Source organism: Panthera uncia (assembly GCF_023721935.1).
Source record: "Panthera uncia isolate 11264 chromosome C1 unlocalized genomic scaffold, Puncia_PCG_1.0 HiC_scaffold_3, whole genome shotgun sequence".
NCBI classification, from domain to species: domain Eukaryota; kingdom Metazoa; phylum Chordata; class Mammalia; order Carnivora; family Felidae; genus Panthera; species Panthera uncia.
In genome coordinates this window covers 54,703,045-54,724,344 of record NW_026057584.1, presented here as the reverse complement: position 1 = coordinate 54,724,344, position 21,300 = coordinate 54,703,045, and the positions used below count along the sequence as shown (strand labels likewise).

Below are 21,300 nucleotides of genomic sequence, written 5' to 3'. Positions count from 1 at the left end.
CTTTTGATACACTAGCAAAAACAAAAATAGCCACACCTCTCTGGCTGTGTCCTCATTTTACATATGCTGGGGACATGAATAAGCATAGCATCCTACACGTCATTCTCCAGGGTGTTTTCTGGGCGTGTGGATACATATGGCATCAGCAGGACCATGAGCACTGTGGGAGGACTCAGCCAGAGAGGTGTGGCTATTTTTGTTTTTGCTAGTGTATCAAAAGTCATCAAAGTAAGATTTATCATTTTCTCCTCGATGACATGAGTCTATTGATTACATCTGTACTTTCCCCACTTTACCTCTTCCATATTCTTATTATAGGATTCTATAATAGGATGAAATTATATAGGATGAATTTCTTTCTATTATCAGATGAAAAGGTTAATGCAAGAAAGAAAACTTAGTATAGCATAAACGACGTCCTATACTCTACTAGTAGATAGAATTTATGTAAATATAAACTGTGTATTTCCTGAAGTGTTTGGTAGATTTTCAGGCTTTATAGGTGGCAGAAAAAAGTGAAAACCTGGAGAAAAGAGCATTGGCCAGGAAACCTGAGGCCGAGAGAAGCACTATGGTGTGATAGATTGATCAACAAGAAATTATTTAAAATGTGCTGTGTGTGAGACTGTGCTTGGCATTTAAGGGCATAGAAAGATTTAAAACAACTGAGGAATTTATATTTTAAGTTAAACCAGACATGAATATAAGCAAAATATAAAATTATCAAGTAATTGAAAAAAAGTACAAATGAGATGTCAGAAGGTGGTATATCATTTATTGCCAAATAAATAGTGGTGCCAGTAAAGTGATTTTCTCTACCAGCATCCAAACTCCATAACAATGAGGACCATGTACATTACGCTTGTGATGTTTAGTATAGTGGTAGGGTTTCATTAATCAGTCAAGATGAGGGAACACTTAACTTTCTAAATTAAGGATGTTTTTTGCTTGTTTGTTAATAAGGTAAAACTTATGCACAGTAAAGTATGCAAATGTTAAGTGTAGGCTCAGTTAATTTTCTATATCTTTATCTATGCACAAAACCACCTCCGGATAAAGATCTAAAACATTTCTAGCAAACTGGAAGGCTCTGTCACGCCTCTTACAGTCTGTACCAACCAGCAGTAACCATTCTGACTGCTGTCACTGCACTTTAATTCAGCCAGTCTTTGAACTTCATATAAATGGAATTATACAATGGTCCTCTTTGTGTTGAGATTCGTCCGTGTTGTTGCTCGCTATTGCAAGCATCAGTAGTTCATTCCTGTTCATTTCTGTACACGGTTCTCAATGGATATTTGCGTTATTTCAAGTTTGGTGCTTGAGCAGGTTCACATTTGTCTTTTGATGGACATAAGCACTCACCTGTCTTGAGCATATTATCCAGGATTGAAATTGGTGGGTCACAGAGTATTATTGCTACCTTTAGCAGATATTGTGAAACATGTTTCCAAAGTGGTCATACCAACTTACATTCCCCCCAGCAATGTAAGAGAATTTAAATACGGATTCTAAGTTGTTTCAGTAAAGTTCATTCAAAATGTATAAAGACCCTGGTCATTACAACCCAGAGAAGTGAGGGAATGAGTTTTTCCCATTGTTAGGATTGCTCATATTTCCAGATTCTAAGCTCTCAGGGCCAGAGCACAATGTAGGCATTCAGACAGTATTTGAATGGATTCTAAGGTGGGTTCAGAGTTTAGGAAGAAACATGAATATGAGAGCAGAGCATAGTGACAACCAATTATTGAGTTCTGACCTTTACAGATATCAAGCCTCCCAGCTGTATCCCTTGCCAGTTTCATGATGTCACTCATTCTGCAATCCTAATTGAGAGTCTGCTCTGTGCCAAGAACTCTTGTCCTACCGTTGCTGCTGAATAACATTGAGGATGTCAGGCAAGGCCCATAATAACACAGTGGCTGGTCCAGAATGGGTTGGTGACTGAAGCTTTCCTTCCTTCCCAGAGTAGGACATGTTTGTGGACTACACCATGGTAAGGGGAGCCTGTGATAGGGTCCTGCAGCAGGGCTGGGGGTAGGCTCAGGTCAGGTCTGTACCAAGTAGGACAGGAATCAGGCAATGAATGCTTTCTAAGAAATTCTTCTGTGTGGCTGTCTTATCAAGGAAGTTCTCTTGTTTTCTTTTTTGTGGCGAAAGATATGAATAGGAGGAACCACCAAGCATGACCAGGAATAATTTGAGTCTGGAAATATGTGCAGTGTGACTTTTGGCCAAAGCTGTTTTATTTTATTATTTTTTTAAAATCTTAAAAAAAATTAAATGTTTATTTTTGAGAGAGAGGGAGAGAGAGAGAGAGAGAGAGAGAGAGCGAGCGAGCATGAGTGGGGGAGGGGAAGAGAGAGAGGGAGACACAGAATTCAAGCAGGCTCTGTTAGTACAGAGCATGATGCGAGGCTTAAACCCATGAACTGTGAGATCATGACCTAAGCTGAAGTTGGACGCTCAACTGAGCCACCTAGGTGCCCCTGGGCAAAGCTGTTTTAAAAGCTCACACTGAGTGCCTCCTACATACCAGACATTCTTCTTTACTCATCGTTATAGCCCTATGCAATGAGTACTCTTACAGCCCCATTTCAGATAAGAAAACCAAGAAACAGAAAGAAGACAAGCTAGAGAGTGCCAGAGTAGGAATTTGAATCTAGATGCTTCCAGAGACTGGGCCATTAGCCACTCACTGCACAACAACTGCTTATTAGTTAGGGTATTTTAAACTTTTAAATATGTAATCTTTATTTCTGTGAGCCTCATAAAAGTTGGGTGTTTGACAAGAACATTTCGATGATTTTTTTACATGTAAATTTTGCATGTAATTTCTTCCTGGAATGGCAAACTTGTAGCCTGAAGACAGTTTGGCATATAGAGGTGTTAGAATAATCCAGGGATCTCAGTTTTTGAAAAGACTAATTCTAACCTAATATTAGTTGATCTGTATCTGAAAATTTGTGAATTAGCAGCCAATCATACTATTCAATAATGTCTCTGTGTTTTTGCATAAACAGTGTATGCCATGAGAACTAAAGAATAATTCTGGGGGTGCCTGGGTGGCTCGGTTGGTGAAGCGTCCAACTTCCACTCAGGTCATGATCTCACAGGTTGTGGGTTCGAGTCCTGCGTCCCGAGTCCCCCTCTATGCTGACAGCTCGGAGCCTGGAGCCTGCTTTGGATTCTGTGTCTCCCTCTCTGCCCCTCCCCTGCTCACACTCTGTCTGTTTCTCTCTCTCTCAAAAATAAATAAACCATTAAAAAAAGAATAATTATGAAATCCAAAAATTTGAGAGTTAAAAAACCCTTATATTCAGTTACCACTTGAGCACATGTCATGTGGTATGTGCACCTCTAGGTCCTGAATATGCATGTCTGTAATCTCCAAAGCAGCTTGAACTAGGTTTTATTAGATTCCAAACCCCCACTTTTCAGATGAGGATACTGAGGGACAGATAAGCTGAATAAAATAAGCTGCCCCGTTTTATAGCTAGAAAATGTCACCTCAGGGATTTGAACTAAGCCTGTTTGACTCCAGGACCCCATGCTCTTTCCATGATACCGTAGGCTGCCACGTGTGCCCAAAGGAAGCACTCAATTTCAAGGAAGTTGCCGCTCTGTGATAACATGGTCCACCCTGCTTCCCCATCCTTTTTTGTTTGTTTGTTTTTAATCAGTCTATGGCATCAAATTAAATTGCCAGAAGAACAGTTTTGAATTGTAATGGATGGCATTGTTCACTGTCTTAGCATTTTAAAATTTGTTCTGATTTTACTGACAATACTATATCTATCTAAATACAGGAAACTTTAGTCATAAGAATGCTAATAGGCCTGATTTAGTTGTCTATTTTTTTGTGGTCTCATGAGCAAACAAGTAAGTTACTGTGGAAACCAAATAGAAACCTAGATGAATTGATACGGTAAGAGGCCTAAGAAATGGGCCAGCTTGAAATAATTCCATCAAAGTGGCATAGGGGATAAAAGAGAATGCCTTGAAGATAAATTAGGCCAGGGTTATTCAGTTAAGCCATATATATGGAGTATACAAACCTTACATTTGTTTAGGGTCTATTTTATCATTTAAGCCGTTGTGCAATTTATGATGGTACCACTGACAATATTTACTTCATTTGTTAAAGTAAGTTTTTAACTTTATTTTGACCTCAGTTTGCATGTGGTAGTTATATTTGTACTTTAAAAGAATATATGCAATAGTAAAGGCAAGTAAGATAAAACAGAGTCTCCTGCTATCTGCCCCAAGGATTCAGTTGCCATTCCAGTAATCCAAGAGACACTGGCAATGTGATATTGGAGACTCGGTGTTCCAAATGTCATTGATATGAAAGCCATATCAGGTAGAGCACTCAACAGAAATTTCCCGTTAGCACAACGCTGAGTCAGGCCATCCCTGTAAGCCTGTTCTTTCATGTGGGTTTAGGGCTTGGGTCACATATTCTTTCAGGATTTTGGGCTTAGGAAAATTACTTATGTCTAGGAGCGCGTGTTAGAACTCATTTATGTAACAGTTTGTAAACTGAGTAGGCAGAGAAATGTCATCTGTGAAAGAAGGACTGCAGACAGTAGGCAGCTGTCCAGAGGTCTGGCAAGAACGCATGGATCAGCACAGCCCTGCAGCATCAGCCCAGAGCGAAGTCAGCCTCTCCTTTGTGATCCAATAAGCATTTGACTTAATGCCATCCAAGTGGCCTGTTAGGACTAGTGAACCTGTGCCCAAGCAGTATCAGACTGCCAGGGGTTTGTTCAGGGGCTCCTTCATTAATTTTTCCCTCTCTTGGCATTTTTTGGGTTCTGTTATGTATCAGGTTCTCTGATTTTTGCATTTTAGTCCTTGAATATTTCCCATTGAAGGCATATGAGATAAGACAATTGAAATTATCATTATATACACAGGTCTTGAGAGCTCTTTAACCAAAGCCCATAGGTGACCAGTGTTTTGAGTCTATAGTAGAAGAAACACAGGACTGACTACCTTGTGATTTCTCTAACGTGAAAGAAAGTGCGTTATCAGTTACATGAGTAGAAGGGAAGCTTTTAATGTACTGCTGTTAGTAATTGTAGGCAAGTCACTGGATGGGAAGTGTACATGGTGGTTTCTTTGCCCTAGGAGTAGCATTAAAATTCTCATCTCTCAACTTCATGAGAAAACAAGGCTTGCTGCATATCTTTTAAACTGAAGACTTTCCTTAAAGCTTGTCTGAGTATGTCAAAGTATGTTCCCGTCCATTTTGTGTCAATGATCAATCACAAGAAGCTTTAGCAAAAGGTCTGAGTTCCTGCCATGTGCAGATGTGCCATGGTGCAGTTGGGCTTATGAAGATGAGGGAGGTGTGGATATTGCCCTCAAAGAACATCCAGTTTGGGGAAGAAAAGACACATGTCTCAAGAACTCTGATCAAGATGGACTGAGGAAAGTCTAAGAGGTGCTGAGCAAGGACCATGAGAGTTAAGAACCTGGAGAATTACTTCTAGCTGAGCCACAGGAAATGCCTCCATGTCACCCACACAGGGTTTAAAGGAAGGATGGGATTGAGGTAAGGGGAAGACTGTTTCAGTTAGAGGAAACACACAGAGTGGGTGTACCTGGGAGGTGGGGGGAATTGCTAGGAGTTCTTTTTGGTTGAAGATTTCAAGAAGCCTGTCATGGAAGATAAAGCCAGAAAGTTCGTTGGAATTGGGTCATGGAGGACCTTTAATGCTAGAATAAGGAATTTGGACTTTATTCCTTAGTTTCAAATACTTACACAAGTGTGTTACTTTAAGGCCCAACTCTTAAGTATGATTATTAATAAAGAGTAAAGTTATCCTTTTGGCAGTTTGTGGGAAAATGCAAAAAGTGCTGTTATACAATTGCATATTTGTGGTATGGGTCTAAATAACTTTTTTTGGCTGAAAAATTTCCACAGAGACAGTGCTAAATATATCACATAATTCTATAGCTAAGGTGGAAGCCAGCTACATCACTACAGCATGCCCTTATTTTGATTCCTCCTTAGGTTCAATGATGTTAGGATCTACATTTCACAGCCTTTTTTTTTTCGGCCAGGTGGGTGGTGCTAAAATGCCTAATACCCCATTTCTCTGGCAAACAGGCTGATTTGTTTGAATTATGAGTCATTAAGCTCCTTTATCTTTTCTCCCAATTTCCTACTTCATGCTTTCCCTTCATATTGGGTACTTTGTAAGCAGTGAGGTGTTTCATTGATTTGCTGCCCATAAAAGAGTAGCTCTGGTCTTTTTTTCTATTCAGAGGAATGATTTTAACCTACCTGTGATGTGCCTTGGAAATAGTCTGAGCTGGTACTTTTAGCTATTAGAGGCTAACAGGAAAAAATATCTGAGTTTTATCAGATAGTTTTGAAACACTTTTCAATTGATAAAAACATTAGTGAAAAGGGCTATCTTTGTTAGTATTCTCTGGCTAATTAACTCTGTTGGCTAAAGCTTGAGGCTTATATGGCAAGGTCAATTAGTTTTACTCTGTGATGATCTTTTGGAACCTCTGGTCCTGGCCATTGCCATTGATTTCAATAAATAATTATAATAACAGCAGGCACTTATACAGCTTTAACTGCTATACGTATAAATTTATTTAATTTTCAGAATAATCCTAAACAGTAGGTACTGTTACTGTCTCCATCTATAATGGATCATGAAATTGAGAAGCTATGTGACTGACCCAGGGTCCCCTTACTGGTAACTGAGCTGTGATTCAAACCTAGGCACTTGGACTCCAGGGTCTTTATTCTTGATTTCATTACAATCCAAGGACACCCAGCAAGCATGTCCGTAGACTTAAGTAAACACAATATGTGTCTAAACATTTAAGGCTATTTATTTTGTATAGTATGAAGCTTTGAATTTAAGAAATTTCAAACCAGTGTTATGATATACAGACACCACAAATCTATTTAGTGTCTCTTTTGTCATCTGCGCAACATAGTTGGACCCTTGGGCGAGTCTTCATGGAAATGACATTTGAGACCTGAGCCAAGACTTCATGGATGTTCAGGTGTTCAACAGGCAGAAAAGAGCACCACAGGTAGAGGGAACAGCATATGCAAAAGTTCAGAGGTGAGATGGCATTCAATGTGCATGTTTGGAGGATGTGCATCCAAAATATGATGTCCAGTGTATCTAGAACAGGGTGGAAGATGAGCAGAGTGACTAAGATAGTGGAAGGCTGCAGATTGTACCCCGCTGAGGAGTTGAAATTGTTCTCTCAGACGATGACCTTTGTTTTGATCAAGGACTCACAAATTTTTATATCATTTCAGAGGGTTCCCAGATGCTCTGATGCTTACCAGTAGGTCCATAGACCCCTTTCCCCCAAGCCATAGAGATTAATTGAGAATCAGGAAGTGTCTGTGAAGGGAGAGTGGTAGGAAGCAGAGAAATGAAGAGGCAGATGCAAATAGTCAAGGCCAGAGATCGCTGAGATGGCTAAAGAAGGTGAAAGAAGGTAGGAAATAGAAGTGAGCAGGCTTGGGATGAGCTACACGGGAAGGTTGCAAATGGAGTGGGTAAAAGAAACTGCAGTTTCTAGCTTGGTTTAAGAATAGATAGTGATGTCACGAACAAAAGCTGGAGACAAGAAGAGAAAAGGTGCAAGAGTAGGAAGGTAAGGGGCGCAATTTTTAGACCCATGGAGTTTCAGGCGCCCGTGCTACATTCCAGTGGAAATGTCCAACAGACAGTTGGAAATGCAGTCTGGAAAAGTCAGCCTTGGAGAGAGATTTAACCGTCTCCATAGCAAATGGTAGGTTGAAGCCCTTGGAGTTAGGGCCACCCAGTGAGAGCCTAGGAGAAGGCAAGGGCTCCTGAAGAGCAGCAGTAAGGCTGGCTGCCGAGAAGAGACTCAGGGGAGCCACAGAAGCATCACAGCACGTGAGCGCTTCCTGTGCGCTGAGTTTGTTCTGAACCCTTCACATGCCTTAGCTTGCTTCATCCTCTGCCACCTCCGTGACAGAGCCACATTTCATACATGCAGAACCCAAGACACAGAGAGGTAAAGTAACTTGCACAAGGTCTCACAGAGTTAGTGAGTCACCTTCAATGCTAAATTAGTGGTTAGCATCATTAAACTGATGTAACTGAGTTAAGATAGTTTTTTTCATAACTTTTCTATAGATTTAAATATAGCCTGGTAAGCTTCAACGACAGTATTTCCTTACTTTTCCCCTGGATCTGGGAAGTAAATATAGTATGATCATCAGAATTCACAGAGGAAGCATGATCTGAGACTTCCATAAATTTCCAAATTCCCTGGCTTTCTCTCACATGAATATTCTGTTAAGAGTCATGCATTTCTTAAATATTTTCTTATTTAATAGGTAAAGCTTTCACTGAAGTTTTTTCTCCCAGGGAATGAGCATTTTGGGCATTGGTTGGAGCATTTCCTGAAATGGTTTCATGAGTCACATTTTCATATTTCCTCTTAGAATATACATTGGTCTCTCTTAGGGTGATCTGGGATTATCACCAAACTCCCCATTCCTATTCTAACATACCCAAAATGTCTCTTGTTTACTTAATTCCATCACTGCTTAGAACCTCTCCATTTTGTTTTCTTTTTAATCACTACACTAGTAGTAGAGATTTTCTTTGGAGCCCATTTTCTCAGAGTAATTTTTTTTTTTATCACTTCATCAGACTTATGTACATTGAGGAACAAAAAACAATGAGATCACACCAAATTGCTACAGCTGGGCTATCTGCTAGGCAGGGGTCAGCAAACTACAGTCTAAGGACTGAATGGAATCCACCACTTTTTTGTAAGGAAAGTTTTATTGGAATATAGCCCTGCTCTTTCATTTACATATTGCCTCTGGCTGCTTTCCTGCTGCAATCACAGAGTTGATTAGTTGCAACTGTGTGACCCACAAAACCTAAAAATCTAAAATGTTTACTGATTTGGACTTTCACAGAGAAAGTACTGACTCCTGCTATATAGCATACTCCTTTTGGAAAATCAGAATATGTCCAAAGCACATTTATAGTGCTGTAGAGTTTCTAAATAAAATTTTAGCCAACTGAATAATAGAACCATTGAGTGGCTTCTGTGATATTTGTTTTTCAGATATAAAACAGAAGTTGGGCAAGGGAATAATAAAATTGAAGACTCCTTTAAGTAATACATCATTAGAATTCTTACCTGTATAATCAGTCATCTGAATTTTTGTCAGTATTGACAAAGCTGTTAATTTGGAAAAAAAAATTTTTTTTAAATGCTTAATGGATATCAGGTCCTTAATTGTGCGTGTCCTTTGGGGTTTGGAAAAATAATCCTTTCCCTATCCTCAGAGAAATACATGTCAATTTAAACCAAGTTAGATATAAACAAACAAACAAAAATCTGGAAAAATCGGCCTAGATCATAGAACTATAACACATTGAGAAAATGTGTCAAGTGGGGCACCTGGGTGGCTCAGTCCGTTAAGCGTCCAACTTCGGCTCAGGTCATGATCTCACCATTCATGAGTTCAAGACCCACATCAGGCTCTGTGCTGACAGCTCAGAGCTTGAAGCCTGCTTCGGATTCTGTGTCTCCCTCTCTCTGCCTCCCCCACTTACACTCTTGTCTCTCTCTCTCTCTCTCTCTCTCTCTCTCTCTCAAAAATAAACATTAAAAAAATTCTTAAGAAAATGTGTCAAATTATTTCAGTTAATGTTGACCATATATTTCTTCAATCATATCTCTGAAAAAAATGGATGCATTTTATTCCCCCTTGTTTTACTAAGACAAGAAATACATGAGGCCAGATAGGATCACATTCTGCTCTGTCAAATACAAGTTCCTCACTTGACCCTCCTGAAGGCCCACTTTCCCAGGTAGCTCCACCCTCCTTTTGGGGCTGCTGATGTCTTCTGAGGTCCTCTCTTGCCTTTGGGTTCTCTCCTCGAATGTGTTCTCCTGGATTAGCCCCATTGGTGCATAATCACATGACTCCCCAGCTCTGCACTCCACTTCTGTTCTCTACAGCTCACCTGATGAAATCTGGTCGTAATTTTACTAGTACTGAAAACCTTCCACAGAGGCCTTTGTGGAAAGTCATAAAGGTTCCACACCCCCTCCTTTTTTGTCTACCTTAACTCTGAGAACTGGAACTGCAGTCTACCCTTTCCCATCTGTTGCTTTTCATACACTTTTCCTCACTGTTTGAAATGTCCTTTATCCATGTCTGCTTTTGTCTATTTCTTGCCTGAATCCATTCGTCTTTCAGATGCCTTCTCTTTTGAGCAGTTTCCTCTGGTCTGCTTTCTCCCTACCTCATAAATTCCAAGCTAGAATTAATATTTTCATGCCATGAATATCCACAATACATTTTCTGCTTTTGTAACTTAAAAAGGATTATTCACATACCTTCTCCTGTTAATGGCTAAACTCTAAATTTCTTAAGGGAAGGAGCTTTGTTTTTGTTGATTGTTTATTACACTTCTACATTTTCTTTAGTGTCTAGTTTGACTGTTTGTATATAATAGCTACACAATCGACTTATTGTTGAGTGGAGGAATCAATCAATGCTTAGTGGCAGATACGCAAACTGTGTTATATCAAATGGTGAATTTTACTTGTTTGATATATGGTAGCCCTAATGAGATGAGATAAATTTTCCAATTTAAAAATCAGCTTTTCAGTTATTGACAGGAAAACCACAGTAGTTGCTAGATGAAAGTGCCTAAAGGTTATGTTTTTCATCTTCAGGAAGTTATCTCAGCACAGCCTGTTTTCATAAACTCTATTGGGTTGTGGCACTAAAACTATTCTCCAGGGGTTTAGACACAGTGTAAAAATCCTCAGTGTACTTGGGATTATCATAGGTAAGAAGAGGAAAATCAATTTCTTGTCTAAGCCTTGCTGCTGGTGAAAATAGCAAATGGCAAGATCTTTTTACCAACTATTTAGTGCAGACAGTAGACAAAGTAAACAAGATAATGAGAAAAGGTCTTAATACCACATTTGAGGCTAGTTTTCCGGGAAAACAATTTAGGATGTTTAACCCTAAATTAAGACCAATTCTTCTTTGTGAAAATGGTACAGGCATTGATCAGAACAATGGGCCACCTAATGTACAGAAAATGGTCAATAATGTCTCATCACTTATTTTTGTTGTGAAATGGACTTTGCTATGTAGACTGCTTTGTTCAAATACTCTTCCGGTGGTCTTCCTGTCTTTACTATTTTAAGGTTAATTAATTAATTAATTAATTTTTTAGTATTTTATGGAATGGTGGAGCTCGCTTTATCTTGTCTCCATCTTGCATTCTATGCGTTAACTTAGTAGCTACACAAGACAGTCTGGTCTTCTGTAGAATACGTCATATGCTCTGAGGGGCTTGAAGAAGAAATGAGTGGAATGTGTGGGGAGTGTGCTGGACGAGAACATGGTGTATGGTGGGCAAAATTCAGGCTGTGGGAGGATTAGTCATAACCTACAGGAAAAATTCTGTTGCAAAGATAATGGATCATTTGCTTCCTGAATGAGCCATTCAGAAGGAACCTTTGCCAAATTCAGTAAACTCCCTGATGAGATTCTTCAGAGACTCCTACCCAAGTATTGGTTGGTATAGAAGGCTTTGTTTGAATCAGCTTTCCCAACCTTTACAACTTTTAATTTACTAATTGCTTAGGTGGAGGGTGTCAGGAGCCTTTTTGGTCTGCAGAATGTATCATTAAATTAGAACATGATTCTTTTTGTGTGGTTTGATAAAACCCAGATATAATGTTTTTTGTTTTTTTTTTAAATCATCCATTTTGGTTATAGTTTTAAAAAGAAATGACCTCTTCCCTTCTCTGAGTATATTTTTAGCAAGAGTTTTAAGAATTAATCTTCAGTATGTGTTGTCACAAGGAGTAATCAGACTTGAACTTTATAAGCTTAGTGCCTTTGAACTTCTGCCCCACACACAGTGTATATATAAGGGAAAATAACCCTGTGTAGTTTCTTAATTAAAATAAAGTTTAGTTGCCACTTGGTTAATTTCTTGGTTTCTTAATAAAACAATATATTTTGTGAGTCACCTGTAATTTGTAACTTGAATGTGATGATATAAATCTTTCTGTCCTAATCAAGTTTTTGAAGCTGAATTAAAACAATTCCTAATATATCTGGCTTCAGTAAGTATCAGGGATGATTGATTATATCTGAACCACGTATTGATAGAGTGCTAATTTTTTTTTAATGTTTATTTATTTTTGTGTGTGTGAGAGAGAGAGACGAGTGGGGAGGGGCAAAGAGAGAGGAAGACACAATCCAGAAGCAGGCTCCAGGCTCTGATCTGTCATCACAGAGCCCAACACAGGGCTCAAACCCACGAACCACGAGACCATGACCCAAGCAGAAGTCGGACACTTAACCAACTGAGCCACCCAGGTGCCCCAATAAAGCCAATTTTTTTTTAGTGTTTTTATTTATTTTTTAGAGAGAGAGAGACAGAGTGAGTGGGAGAGGGGCAGAGAGAGAGAGAGAGAGACAGAATCTGAAGCAGAGCAATAGAGCTAATTTTTAATCAGACTGGTTAGCTCCCACAAAGGATGTCTTTCGCAATTTGCACAGAATGCCCATATGAACATTCATTATAGTCTCAGAACAATTCAAAAGCTGGGGCACCTGGGTGGCTCAGTCGGTTAAGTGTCCGACTTCGGCTCAGGCCATGATCTCACCGTCTGTGAGTTCGAGCCCCATGTCAGACTCCGTGCTGACAGCTCAGAGCCTGGAGCCTGCTTTGGATTCTGGGTCTCCCTCTCTCTCTCTGCACCTCCCCTCCTTATGCTCTTTCTCTCAAAAATAAAATAAAAACATTTTTAAAAAGTTAAAAAAAAAAGAACAAGCCAAGACATTTATTCCATGACCTTGCATACACACTGTATGCAAATAGACACTTTTGCACAAAAGGAACAATAATAGATTCATTTCTTACAACATACATATAAATAGAAGCATTGTAAGTTTCACTTTTTAACTCACACTTACTTTGTGCAGGGAACTAAGGTCCAGTCCTTGCTCCTCAGAGTCAATACAGTCTGATGGGGGTGGGGGGGGAGGGTAAGAGGTGTAAGCACCAGGTAAGATCAAGACAGCTGTATACCAATAAAATTGACCAAAGTACCAGGTGTGATGAGAAGTTGCTTCTTTCTAGTAGAGAAGATCAGCAAAGGCGTTGATTGGGAGTTGTGGCTTTGAGCTAGGTTTTGAAGGATGCGTAGGCAAAGAGATGGAGAAAGAGACGAATGAAGTGCAAAAATGCTCCTTGGGCCAAGGTCTGAGTTACATAAGCTGGCGACAAGACACACACACTGTTTGGGAATTCGTTGAGTATGGTTAGTAAGATTCACCTATCTTCTCCCTGGCCTCTGCAGCTGGACTGGAGGAAGCAGATGGAGAGGAAACCTTGATTTTACCCCATGGTCATCTGTTCTTCTTTACCTTCCTACTTGCCCTTACAGGATGGTAAGAGGTGGAGAAGAAGACTAGGCAAGAGGACTGGGGGAGGGGGGTGTGGATGAAAAGAACTGCAGTGTAGCACAGGGGGCTCTTTGCCATACTTTTCTTCTTTCTTTTCGTTTTTCAGTGTTCCCTCCTTTTCCAAAGCTTGGCGGAGTCCATCATAGAAAAGAGCAAAGAAAAGGTGGGCAGGGGATTTTCTGTAGCTGACCATATTCAGTCTATCTATAATTATATGGGATTAAAGAGCATAGGGACTCCTGGGTGGCTCAGTCGGTTAAGTGTCTGACTTCGGCTCGGGTCATGATCTTGCCGCTCCTGGCTTCAAGCCCCGCATTGGGCTCTGTGCTGACAGCTCAAAGCCTGGAGCCTGCTTCAGATTCTGTATCCCTCTCTCCCTCTGCCTCTCCTCCGCTCATGCTCTGTCTGTCTCTCTCTCTCAAGAATAAACATTAAATTTAAAAAAAAGTGTAGATTGAGTAGTGTTTGCAGAAAATAAATATGTCATGCTGAACATACAAAAATAATCTTGATGGACCCTGGCTTTCGTTCTCTTATGTCCTCATTACAGACATCAAGTAAATTTTATTTAGGACCTACAAGATGCATGGAATTGTCTTACAACATAGTAGAGATTTAAAAATCATTTTTTGTAGAGATGTAGGGGGATTTAGGAACCCTCCCCTTCCCTGCCCCACACACTTTTTTTTCCTAGAAAAATAATACTTGCAGGAGCTATCACAGCGTAGGATCCTGAGTAGACATCAATCTTTTGCACTTCCGTGAAGACGTTGTCTTTCAGAATGTGTGTGTGCATTTATTTTTTCCTTTTCCATAGGTGAAAAGAGAAAACTAAACCTGAGTGACAGAACAGGCTTGAAAGATAATCAAACCTGGGGAGTAATTTTTAAAGCTAACTTGTGAAGAAATGAGCTTGCTAGAGAGGTTGCTCAAAGGAAACTGCTGTCACATTTCAGGATCAGAGTGACTAATTTAGCTTCTACTTTAGAATAGGTCTGTGTGTCTGTCTTTCTATCTTCCTTCCTTCCCTCCTTTTCTCCTTCTCCTTCTTCCTCTTTCTCTTTTTCCTCCTCTGCTTCCTCTTCTGAATCTCCTCCTCCTCCTCCTCCTGCTTTTTCTTCTTCCTCTGCCTTAAAGTAAACATATTTTATATTCTTGTAAAATATTCTCTGCCTTCTGAGAAATAATGTCAAGTTGAAAATTGTATTCTTCGGTAGTATAGTCAGCTCTTTCACTAGAGGATTGTTGTAGGAGTTTGGCAATTGTACTCTGTAAGACAAATTGCAGACTATTAATGAGTCCTTATCAGGGAACAGTGATAGTGCATTTATATGCTTATATGGTGAAACCACTTCATACTTACTGGTTTTTAAAAACTAAGGCTTACATTTAAATGGAGGGTTAAACATGTTTCTGGAAAATATGCTTTGTCCCCTTTTAGAAAATATTTGCTGTATAAATTGAGAGTTTTCATGCTCCAGACTCTGGGTGAGGTGGGAGTTATGAATGTTACTGATGGCTGAGTTCAGTGACTACATCTTTGAGGTTACGTAAGACTGAGCAAAGGAGGTAAAAATCTGAGACACCATCCTTAATGAACTTTCACCTCAAAAGATAAATTGGAAGGAATTTCCTGATCGGTCATTGGCAGCCCCCTGAGAAACTCATGCGGATTATGTGGAGTTGTACTATGTGAGTGTAATCTCTCTTTTTCAGTTCTGCCCGTTGCTGCAAAACAGCAAGAGAAAGAAATCAAGGAGCCACTCCTGTCATTGACCAGATAACCCCACTGGGGTCAATAGACAGACGGAGTTCCCAGGGGGAAAAGCTGCCGACATCAGAGGATAAAACACTTTGGACAGCTTTTACCTTAATGCTGACCTGGAAGACTTTGACACCTGGTTACAAGGTGAGTTAGGAGAACACAAGCTTAAGATCAAAAATGGGGTTAGATTAGGCAGTAATCACATTAAAAGATGAGTGAGACATTACCAAATGACAGGAAGTTATTTCTTTATATCTTCTTTTGTGTATATCTGATCTAAAAGCAATACACAGTAATCCTGGTTATGTGTAGGCATCTTGATAAAAAGTTCTACTGAAAATTTTTTTAAGGATAGGAAGTAGAAAAACATGCTAAAGTATTTGTTAACTTTTTTCTATCTGCAGTCTGGCATCATGTGGAAATAAGACACTCCCCTTCCCTTCTGAAATAATAAAGCTGCAGATTTCAGGCTAAACAATGAAATGACAACCCTGCTTGCATTATATATGTATATGCAAATACATTCATGCATACACACGTTCTTAAAATGCATCCATTTTTTATAATCTTTCATAGTAAACAAGTGGGTTTTTTCCCCCCAAGAGACTGAACTAATATGATACCAGCAATGCTTACTATGGGCTCCTTGTCATCTTTGATATTTGCAGTTATTATTTTCAGAGCCACTTCACACATGCTATTTGATATGTTAGGCTCAGTGACTTTGGCCTTCACAATTTGGACACATTCCTCCCAGTTATGCAAAGCTTTCTACTTTCTTGAGGTCAGTGACCCCCAGAGTGGGAGAGTGTACCATGAAAGTTGTTGGGAGGCTCTCACAAGCTGTGTGTCCTCTTCTCAAACTCTTATTTGCCCTGGGGCACAGGGGTGGTGGTGGTGATAATGTAGACATCTGTAATTTGGGAAACACCACGGTTATTTTGATACCCTCTGACCCTTTCTTTGTATGGACTTGTTCTTCTTGGTAGAGCAGAAACCAAGGCTCAGTAATTTAGTGTCGTCATTGTTCTGTGAGAAGCTTTCTGCTTATTACTGCATTATTTAAAATTACATTTTAGGGGCCCCTGGGTGGCTCAGTGGGTTGAGCATCCAACTCTTGATTTTGGCTCAGGTCATGATCTCAGGGTCATAAAATCAAGCTCCAAATCAGGCTCTGCACTGAGCATTGAGTCTGCTTGGGATTCTCTCTCTCCCTCTGCCCCTCTCCCCTGCTATGCTCTCTCTCTCTCTCTCTCTCTCTCTCTCTCTCTCTCTCTCAAAATAAATAAATAAATAAATAAATAAATAAATAAATAAATGTATGTTAAAATAAAATTAAAATAAAGTAAAATAAAATAAAATAAAATAAAATAAAATAAAATAAAATAAAATTACATTTTAGTGCAGAGCTTGCAAACTGCCGGCCCATAGGTCAAATTTTAGACTATAATCTCTTAACCTGTAAACATTTTCTTTTTTAAAATTGAATGAATTGCCAACATTGATCAGTCTGGAAACTTCATAGAAAAAATCAGATACCTGGCTTCTCTTGAAAGATTAAAAATCTGGTTTTGTTACTATTCCAAAGACCGAAGTTTGCTAATCTTTACCATTCCTTACATATTTAACCCAAACAGCCTTACAGATTTATGTTACCTGCCTGGCATCTGTAGGCTTTTGCTGTCAAGATTCCTGTTTTAGGCATTAGTTTCTTCTCTCCTTTCATGAAGTCACTGTCATGTACTTTACACATAACACACTGTTAGTCTTTATTCTTGTTTGGCATTTTATTACTTTATATAAAATGTGTGTGTTTTGCGGGGTGCCTGGCTTAGTTGGTTTTGGTTTCAGTTTAGGTCATGATCCCAGATTCATGGGGATCAAGTCCTGTGTCTGGTTATGCATTGAGCATGGAGCCTGCTTAAGATTCTCTCCCTCTTTCTTTCTCCCTCTCCCCCTTAGCCCCTTTCCTCCACTTGTGCTCTCTCTCTCTTTCTCTCAATAAAATAAAATAGAAATACAATACAATACAATAGAATACAATACAATGTGTGTGTTTTAAAAATAGTGGTTTTCTGAGGTGAAGCTGATATCTCCCAAACTTGCCAGTGAAGAAGGAAGACTTTTCCAAAATCGGAATGGTGCGTTGTTCTTAATTTGGAAATCTCATTTGCATAGTGATGGGGTTTGAATCATTCTTTCTGTACCTTAAGGGTGTCATTTCAGAGTCTGATATTTCATGACCCAAGGGTTCTATCACCTAATCTTTCTGTTTTGGTCCCTGGGAGGCAAAACTGATTCATTGATTTGGCCTCTTTTTGAAGGACGCCCATAGGAATTAGAGTCCATTGACCAGTTCCCTACTCAGTCTGGACACCAGAGTGATTCAGTGAGCAAAATGCTGTGCCATCTTCTTGTGTAGGACTTTTGACATTGAGAAATCTCACCATCAGAATCAGATGTACCCTCAAGCACATTGGTTGTAGTTCATCACAAAGTGTCTCTTTCCCCATCTTCGATCACTGTATATTGTTAGGAGCTGAACTATTTACAGGGGTATTCCTGTTAATTTGATACTGAATCAAACTTTCGTACGGTAATAAAGAACTTTAGCCATGAAGATATTTCAAATCATTGGGTCCTTTTCTGTCTGCATTAGCTAAACTCAAACATGAATTATTTGATCAGAGTTTACAGATGGAGGAAACTGATTTTGATCCTAAAATAGCAGTTCTTGTCCCAACAACTCAATTACCTTCAGACAGGTAGTGCTGTTACTTAAGCAGATTTTAGGCCTCAGATTACCGATTTTTAATGTTGAAGCAAACAGGAAAGAAGGCCAGCTGGTTTGGATGTTTATTTTGAGTGGTTTAGTGGCTTGGCTGCATTGCTTTGCTCTGTCTTATGGAATCTCTTAGGTCAGTATTGCTTAGGATCTCTTGATACTTGACCACAAGCAAAGGTGAAATGTACATGAGTCCCTTTGACTGTCAGGTTTAAGTTCCTGGAAATAAAGTAAGTGGAAATCTGTTCCCACACATATTTGCCAAGTTGTGCGTTGACTGTATAAGACGGAAATTAAACTTTTTTTTAAAAAGGGAAATGCAAGTGATCAGCATCTCATTTCCTTAACGAAATGTGTTTATCTGATATTGTTCTTTTGTCACAGGAATTAGTTTGTACGCATGTATATTCAGGAAAGCTTTCAGAAAGCGCCTTTGCCTCTTTTTCTTGGAGTTCCTGGTATCACCTCTCTATTCCCTTTCACTTAATTCCCCGAGGAAAGGACAACCAGCACTGAAAAAAAAAAAAATGGAGTAGGGGGTGTTTAGAAGTCATTATTGACATAAAAACAGGTTGAAATGTTGTGAAAAAGGTAAACTCAATAAATCAACTAACCAGTCAGCAAAGAGAACATGGATAGAGGATAAAGTATTCCACTTTTTGCTGATGTTTGTTCCCTTTTATCTGTTTTGAGGGTCTTGAGACTCCTCCCTCAGGTAGTGGCAATGGAGAGACTATCCAATGAGAACTGGTAAGGCGGATGTCATTTTACCTGTCCCTTTCTTCCTCTCCTGGGCTTTCCCTCCTCTTCTGTCTCTCTGAAGGAGGTCTCTCCTGTTCAATAGGCATCTCATTCTAAAATGCTGAAGGGGCCAAGGCGAAGGGAGCAGGCCAGTAGCCAACTGGAAGAGGAGTGAGAAGAACCTCAATGAGATGACAAGAATGGAAACAAAGGATCAGGAAAGAACCTTTGTCCAGGGATAAAGGCCATGCCCTAGACCAGTCCTCCACCTGTACGTTGTCTTTCTCATTCTGCTTGGTGAAGTTTTAGAAAAATGGTCACCCCCTTAAATCTGAAAAATTTAGACCAACTTTGAAAAATAAGTTGTATGTTAAATACATATCCAGTAAAATTGGGAATGAAGAAAAGTATACTGTTAATATCAGAGGTTTCATAAATGAAATGGTAGGGAAGAAGGAAATTTTGATTTGTTAAGAATCTTTTCATCTTTTGCTGTTTTTTTTCTCTACTTAAAAAAATACCTTTCATTGAGAAAAATTTCAAATTACACAAAAGACAGTGAATAGTATAGTAAACTCCCATACACACACCCAGATTGGTCTATCCATCTCCCTTTTATTCTGAAGCTATTAGAAGTAGACATCATGTCTTTGGATCAACTAGTATTTTACCCTGAAATATAGTCATACAGGAAAAAACAGAGTAAATGCTTAATACTTCCTTTTTAATAGACAGTTTTAGAGTTGGTACTTTAGTTTTTTCAAAAGGTATTAAAGAGCTTCCTTTTTTTTTTTTGAGTATCATTGTATATTCATGGATTTAAAAAATATTATGTTTTAATTAGTTGCAGTGATTTTTTTTTTCCTGGATGCTCAAGTACGACCTTGGTTCACTGGGATCCCCTTCAAGTTGGCTCCTGTGTATACATAAAGAAAAGAGAGCCTCTCATAAGAGAATCACAGTGAATTTTCACAGACTGGCCAGTTCCATATCATCAGCAACCAGATCAAGATAACAGAACATCCCAGAAGCACTCTTGTCCTGTTAATTTCTTTGACCCTGCTTTTTGGTACAACAGGATGCCCCACGCTTCTCTTGTACATTTCATATCCCAGTCTAAGTATCAGCCATTCTAAGAAGCTCTGGTTCTTTTCAGTAGGTAATGGAATTTAGAAACTAGAGTGTAGGGGCACCTGGGTGGCTCAGTTGGTTAAGTATCCATCTCTTGATTTCAGTTCAGGTCATGATATCACAGTTCATGAGATCGAATCCCATGTCAGGCTCCCAGGCTAATGGTGTGGAGCCTCTCTCTCTTTCCCCCTCCTCTGCTCACACACTTGTATGCTCTCTGTCTCTCTCTCTCAAAATAAATAAACAAACATTAAAACAAAATAAAATAAATAGAAACTGCAGTCTAGGTCTTAGGAGGGCTTATTCCTGTGGGTTCTCAGTGATTCTAGGCTTTTGGGGGGGCAGGGTAGAAACTATATACATTTAAAAATAATACATATGAGTTCATACTGGTTTTTTCAAGCTAACTTTATGGAATTTTAATATTGTTTGATTTTATGTTTGTATCTCTTTTCTCTTACACTGAAGATCTTGGTTCCAAAATAAGATTACAAACTTATTTGCTCTATTCTTTAAGTACACAGAATACTTTCAAATGAATAAGCTCAGTCAGCATTACTACTACTAATTATTATTCTGTTTTTATGCAGAGAAAATATGTAGAGTTTTATTTATCCTTTTTTTTTTTGGTCATTATTTTTGGTCTTTTAAAATTCATGCATGAGGTTAGAAGATGAATCTTTCCTTCGACTCCATTTTTAGTATTAATGTTGATACGTTTCTTGGCAGTGAAATTCAGTCTATTAAATCTTTAGTTTACCAGATAATTTGAGTTATTTGCAACTCATTACATCATAAGCAGGAGATGTTCCAGAGGCGACAGTGGGATTATTGTTCTCTCTGGGTGGTAGATCGATTTGTGCTGCATTGGATGCATTTATTAGTGTCTACCCTTCCTCATAGTGCAGGTCCAGAGATAGAAGAAAGATAAACACTCTAAATGAAGCAGAGAGCCTGAAAGTGCCCCAGGATTTTTGTCTTCTTGCTTCTTTTTATTTGATAGATGGTTATTTGATGGGTGCATATTTTGGAATGCCTTTTCGCCCCCTTGGTTGGTCAAGTGATCAAGTGCTTTGACTTTTGGACACATTTTGTAATATTTGACCCTGGGATAAATGTAAGCATTCATAGAGAATATGGGTGTAGGTAGTCTCTCCCACCTTCCTTCTGTCCATCCTTCCTTTCTGCCAACCATCTATCCTTCCTTTTTTTTTTTTTGCACACCCAGGTAATTCCTGGACCCCGAGCCGAGGGCTGCAGAAGGGAGGAATAAGGAGAGCTACATCACTCCCTATTTTGTCTTTTAAAACCTGTCTTCTCAAAACCTCTTATTCTCAAACCACCTCCGTAAGGTATTTGAGTTCTTTCCAATATATTTTTACATAC

General features: G+C 39.2%; 1 protein-coding gene across 4 annotated transcripts in view; it reads left to right on the top strand.

Moving 5' to 3' along the window:
- OSBPL6 (oxysterol binding protein like 6) overlaps nucleotides 1-21,300 on the top strand; it is a 213,226-nt gene that overhangs the window by 80,271 nt on the left and 111,655 nt on the right. For 3 of the 4 annotated variants that reach the window (XM_049615956.1, XM_049615958.1, XM_049615955.1), the window contains exon 2: nucleotides 15,209-15,401. The gene's annotated coding sequence lies outside the window, so the exon portion shown is untranslated. Of the gene's footprint in view, nucleotides 1-12,979; nucleotides 15,402-21,300 lie in introns of those variants that run through there. The other variant, XM_049615957.1, reaches the window with a different exon arrangement.